Below are 6,989 nucleotides of genomic sequence, written 5' to 3'. Positions count from 1 at the left end.
CAATTTTCAATTCTTAAAAAAAAATGTAACTAAACGATCTATAATGTAAATAAAATTTTAGACTCTAACATGATGAAGTATTTTAATTTTATTTATTCAATGTTGTTACCTTCGAGCGCTATATAAGGATTATAGTTGTCATATAATTTTCTGATACCAATTTTATAGTACGATTTATCATTACTTCTGATTTTTTCCTAGCGAGCATTTTTTTTTTTAAGTCTGCAAAAAGGACAAAATCAATGAGAGCCATATTTGAAGAATATGATGAGTATGGAAATAATTTATAGTCTATTTCATGAAACTTTGCTATCATTTTCTGTTATTTGTCTGAATGAAAAATTCTTTTCTCCCCATCAAGTGGGCAGTTTTTTCGTGATTTAATCCTTCATAAACTCCAACACTCCTATGTAATAATGGCAGTTGATGATATGTCTCTTTTTCAGTTAATTGATGAAAAACGATGGGTATCCCATAAAACTTATGTCATAAATTCGCCAGACGACCTTTGCGTCTTGTCAATTTTTGGATTCGGTTAATCGCGTGCGGTCTACTCGGATGACTGCCAATTCAACTCTTTAGTGTAGTAATGGAGACACGTTTCATCTTTGGTCACAAATCGTCACAAAAACTTTGTATTACGTTTGAACTTCACTAAAAATTGCGCTGGATGATGAAACCATTGTGGCTTTAGATGGACTATGAGCTCATGGGGTACTCACCTGTATATATATTTGATATCCAAATACTCATGCACGATATATCCAATACTGTTACTTTGATATCTTTAGAGTCACAGCTATATCAATCAACTTCACTTCACGATCATTCCACTTATTTTTTTTTTACTTTCATATGTTTTCGTTGGTAATTGACTCTTTCAATCGTGCACAGCGTGGATTGCCTTCGACGCTCATGTATCCTTATTTAAATTTTGCAAAACATTTAACAATGGTTGATTTTGCTTGGTTAGTGTTCGATTATCGGTCTTATTTTCACTAAAAACAATGCTTCATTGAAGAAAAAAATTCATTTTTATCAATTTTTTAATAATAACCAAAGTTGCTTCAGTCATATACTCTATCTCACATACCAATAGTCCTACGAAATTATCAGTTTGTTTAATGTTATTTGAAACCATAATCAAATTTAACAAAAACTAATTATTGATTTGAAATTGTCTTTAACCGATACAGAGGCTAAAAATAATAGAAAATTTAAATTTCAAAATTATCATTTGATACGAAAAAACTAATTACATACTTGGATCAAGCTCTACTAGAATTAAATATCGAATAAAAATATTTTTTTAAATTTATGTTATGTATGTAATCTCTTGTGGAGAAAAATAGCAATGAGGACCCCCGGTCAGAAATATTAGTCTTAAGTTTCAAAATGGACACATTATATACTATTGTACTCTTTAGTGGTTAAAAAATAATTCAATAACTCTCCATATATGTACACATCTTCTAAAATAATATGTTTATATAACACATTAAGTAAACTTTTTTAAGGAAAAAATATTTAATGTCGCATGTACCATTGTAAATAAATGTAATGATAAAACTCTCCAATTCAAGATGTATTGCAATAATATTTTGTGCTACATAGATAAGTAGTGAGTGTATACTTAACTTTAATATTATTTTCTAATGCAGCAAGTTCGGCATATATTTGGTATGAGAATATTTTTAATAGGATTCAGCTCCCATAAAAGATAATTCATATTTTGTACCAATTTGCTTGATGGAAAAGCTTTTTATAAGATTATCTAAATATATGGTGCATATTAGGTTGTCAATTATTTCATTTTTTGTGGAAAGTAGAGACATGGAGATTGAAGTCTTTTTATTGAAAAAAAAAATCATAAATTTTGAACTATATTTATGATTAGCCCCGTGGACCTAAATTTTTGAAATTTTAAATGATATAGTTTTGATATCATACTTATACAACGCATTACAGCTTTTTAGAAAAATCAACAAATATAGTTAAATGAAATTGCACTCAAAAGTATTTTACTGAATTTTTATGTAAATTCAGTATTTATTGCCTAAAAGAACGTCGATAATGAAAAAAAATAAAACCTTCCACGAATTTGTCTGTTTGTTAGAGTGTTACAGCAAAATTATTTGAATTATATATATCATCATTTTGAAATACTTTTATTTCAGAAATCATATTTTTGATTACTTTCTCACTGAAAGCTGTCTTTGAGTTGCAATATCTATTTAATAAAAATTATATCAAGTAAACTAAAATTTTTGTGAAACAAACCGAAATAGTAGGATATCATTTTATAATATTCAATGCCTTCCAAGTTCATTTATTTATAAGGTCATTTAAATACATGTTTTTGTGCATCTTTGTTAATTTTCCTCTGAAACTTAAAACTAGGAAAACATCTTTAAGTAAAAATATAAATATGTTTAATTTAAACTATCATATTCTTGTAATATCTTGTATCATATGTATTTCTCTATCTTCTATGTAAATTATTAATTCACAACATATATCCTAAATAAAATTGTTTTTTGGTTAATGTCCTTCCTTTATATCTTAGTTATTAATGAATGGGGATATATAGATTTTTTTATGTATCCTCATTGTTTACCTACTCGAACGATGACTATGAAATAGGGAGATGGCAGGGAAATTAAAGGTTTAATCGATCTAAAATATATTTTGTTTGGTAAAAAATTATTCATTTATATATCTAGTAAATCCTCTACCGTGTAGTTTATTGAAATATATACACTTACTAATTAAGTAATTAATTAAGATTGGAATATTGCAATTAATTCATATTTCTATATATGGAAGGAAAAATAATTTATTACAAAATATAAACTAACCTGAGCTCTCTAACTTTCATACACGCCCAGAAAATTAAACTTGAACGTTATCGACGAATTTCCATCCCTAGACTCCAAGTAGTTGGGCGTCTCCAAGACCACCTTTAACTGCGTCAGCAGGTCCAAACGCTAGATAGGAAGAAGGGCTCTTGAAAAAAGGCCAAACTGGGCCTGTAGGAGTTTAAGAAATAACCCCTCAAGTCCATGAGGGGTCATACAAGATATCGTGCGTTTTCACAACAGACTGTCCAGAGAGCCTTCAAAAGTGTGTAGACAGATCCTTGTGAGGGTGAAGAGGCTACATTTGAAACCAACAATGAAATAAAACCATCTCCTTCGTTGCAAAAATCTTTCATGTTCTTTTGAACACTTCTGACCCCTTATAAGCCTGATGCCGACCCCTCGACTACACTATTTTTGCGTCTGTCGATTGAAAGACTTGCAGTTCCGTCATCCAAGCACCAAGGCCCTAAAAACTAATTTCAGCCAGCACTTGGATGCAATGACAAAGGAGTATATCTAGAGTGTGTGCCTTTCCTACCACCACCATCTGGAAGCCATCATTGTCTCTATATACATCTATTTATAGTATTCATTTTGTTGAAATTATATTGTTAATTAATAAATTAGGTCTTGTTGAATTATAAAATTCAAAGTGTTCAGATATTTTATGAACCATTTGGGATAATCAACAAAATTTTATAATATTTATTCTTACAATTATTTTTAATTATATATTTACATGTATAAGATACAATGAAAAAATTATTATTTTGTTCACAGTTACTCATAGTATCATAATATGCAACAACTAAAAAAGGGGAAATATAATTGTATATTTCTAATATACACATGTATATTTTGGGGAACTAAACACCAAAGGGAAGTGATTACAGTTGAATTTAAATTTATATGAACGAAGGTTAATCAGTTAAATATTAAGCAAGATATTAGTGATGAAATTCCAAAAGAGCAAGGGAAAAAGTTTACTTATGCTAGTTGAAGTGACCAAAAAATGATAAAAAAAAAAAATAGAAAGCCAAATAGACTCTAATAACAATGGCATAGTATTTGTAATCTTAAATATCATTTAAAAAAATTACATTAGCTATATAATGTTTAAAAAATTAGTTAATTAAAAATATATATAAATATAATATTTAAATTTACTTAAGACAGCATATAAATACTATTAATTTTTGGAAAATTACAACTGCATTTACTTATTCAATCAATGAGGAAAGTTAGATTGAAAAATTGACAATAATAGAACTGATATTGTAGATAGAGTATCATTATTTATATAGTAAACAAATTCTTACCTGTTATTGGAAATATCCTAAATGAATTCGCAAATCTGTAAACAATCAACCGAACATTGTCCTAAAGACATTTGCATTTCGGATTGCAGTTTATAGATCATTAAACTAATAATACGTCATTTGAGAGAGAAATACCTGACATCTTATTATATTTCTTTAAAGGTTGGAATTAAAAAAAAGATACCTAGACATTGAATTTATTATTTGATCTTAAATATCTCAAACATTTTTTCACTGATTTTACTATAAAAAAACTTATGAAAAGAGAAGACATTTGAGGAAAAAGAATACGCGTTCAAAAGATCAACTGGATATAAATTCTCAGACATAATATTTTATGGACCAAATTAAGTTTTTAAATTAATAAAGGCAATGAATAACTATTTGTATGGAATGCCAATTTCTTGAGAAAGTTCAAGCGTGGTACTCTCATTGACTTAGGTCCTTATGAACCACTCAAAGATCTCCCTCGCTTTAGAAATGTCAGCCAGTATTATTAAGAACATACTCCAATATCAACAGGCGAGTTGAAAAGATTCTCAGGATACATTGCTCATTGGATTCTTCACACAGGGTCCCTTCCTTAACTCGTGCTGCTAATTTCCTACAAAAAAGTCCAACCAATTACCTCCTTTATAGAAATTTTTTCAGTGAAAAGGATACAATACATAAAAATAATTACCGAAAAAAAAGTTAATACCAAGTTTGTTGGTGTCAATGCGTTGTAACAACCTTAAAATTGGAAAATAAAGCAATCAACCCAAAAATAATTCATTCAAATTCTTTGATTACGTGTTCACATAATAAGTTTTGATACAGGTTGGTGACATCATCAATATATACCAACAAGTTAAATAAAACAGACAGTGAATGTTTGCTTTGCAATGAAGCTGTAGAATCTTTGTTATATTTATTTTATTTTTGTGTTTGAGTGAAAGCTCTAATATCTAAGGTGTGGAGTATAATTACTGTAGGAGTTCGACTTGTTTAGATGATATTACATATTCATCGTAATACCATGTATACTTTGTACCTTTTTATTTTCGTATAAAGGAATTCTCATTTTTCCTCAGTTAAAATAAAGGTATTTAAATCTTAACATTAGCGACCCCGACGTGATATCATGCCTCCTAAAAAATCTCATTTTGATGGTCGAGACCATGGGGACAATGTCCCTCAGACCGAACAAGAGTAAGTAACAGAAGAGGTCAGGAACTTAGCTCTTTCCGTAGCAGAACTACGTCTTCCAATATTCTCGGCGAAGCATCCGGAAAATTGGTTTCGAAGAATTGAGCTGAATTTTTTGATGAGGAAGATCAGACAAATATTTCTTAATGGCTTCAGCGGTACCAAGTGATTCTTTTAGGTCTATTCCTATTAAAAAAAAAGGACTCATGTATGATTGTGCAAAATAGGCAATTTTACAAACATATGGTCTCTCACATTCAGATAGAATTAAAAAATTTCTGATATGCTTAACGATTCATCGGGATTTTCCCCTAGGGAAGTTATAGATGAAGTTGAGCGTCTCCTTGACGAGGAATACATCCATGATTTTCATCATCATTATAAAAATATTATATTAAATCAATTTTTGATCAAGTTCATCCTTAAAAAGAGATCTTAAGTCATAAATGGGTCCGGATCTACAATTCCATTCTTGAGTTTCCTCATTATAGGTGATTCAAATCGGATGAAAAAATAAAGTCTAGTAGAAATGTTCTACGGAATGACTTATATATATATTCAATCACTACCTTGTAAAAAAAAAGAAAAAAACTTATCAAACTCGAACAAAAATACGTATATATAATCAAAAGAACAAAAATTCTTTTCAGGACAAAAGTAAACGTCAATTGTTGTTGGACAGGTAAAATGATATTAACATATAAATGTATTGTTTTTAATTGTAGATTAAAAATGTTTTTAATAATAGTAATGTTGTGACTATAAATGGACACACTAAAAGGTTTTCAAAAATATAAGTTTATTTTCTAATGTGTCTATAAAAATTAAATAGCTGTTAATAAGAAATATCCATATTTGTCTATTAGGGAGGCTTGTGTTTCAACTTTATTCTTATTTTGGTTACAGCTAGTACAGAAAAAAATAACCTATACAAAATTTCGTTGTATTACAAATTCATAAGTACGTCGAAAATCTTGGTCAAAATTTGAAAAAAATGGTTTTTTTTAATAAATGTAAAAATAGATTATTCTATATTTTACAAAAAATCATTTTGAATAGCATTTTTCAAACTTACAAATTTTTTCCTAAAGTTATCCCAAAAATAATGACCGAAATAATTGTTGATCATTCCTTTTTGCAATGTACAAAAAAAAAAATGCGTAAAATACGCAAATCATCAAAATTTTATACGTTATTTTCTCCTTTTATAATCTAAAATGGAATTAAAAAATAAAATTTTATAAATGTTTCTTATTCATAAAGTAAATGTGTATTAAAATTGTTTCTTGCAAAATAACGAATAATTCTTTATTTTTACCTTTATTAACTAAATAAATAACTTTTACCTTTTATAAACTTTGACTAAAATTTGCGACCTAGATATTGCATTATCGAACAATAAAACCCAGCATAAGTTATTTTCTCATCAAAGTTGAAAAATAAGCGACTCTAATTTATATACAATATACATAAGTAACGAAGAAATTGTTAAAAAATATACAATTGAATTTGTTGCCTTTTTGAGCATATATATGTATATTTGACGATGTGGCAATATATTATGCCTGGAAGTTGTTTTTTTTGCACCACTACAAATAGAATACAAATTGACCAACCATTA

The sequence above is a fragment of the Lepeophtheirus salmonis genome, chromosome 5 (assembly GCF_016086655.4).
Source record: "Lepeophtheirus salmonis chromosome 5, UVic_Lsal_1.4, whole genome shotgun sequence".
Lineage (NCBI taxonomy): Eukaryota > Metazoa > Arthropoda > Copepoda > Siphonostomatoida > Caligidae > Lepeophtheirus > Lepeophtheirus salmonis.
The sequence above is the reverse complement of the archived record's forward strand: the minus strand, read 5'-3'. Positions refer to the sequence as shown.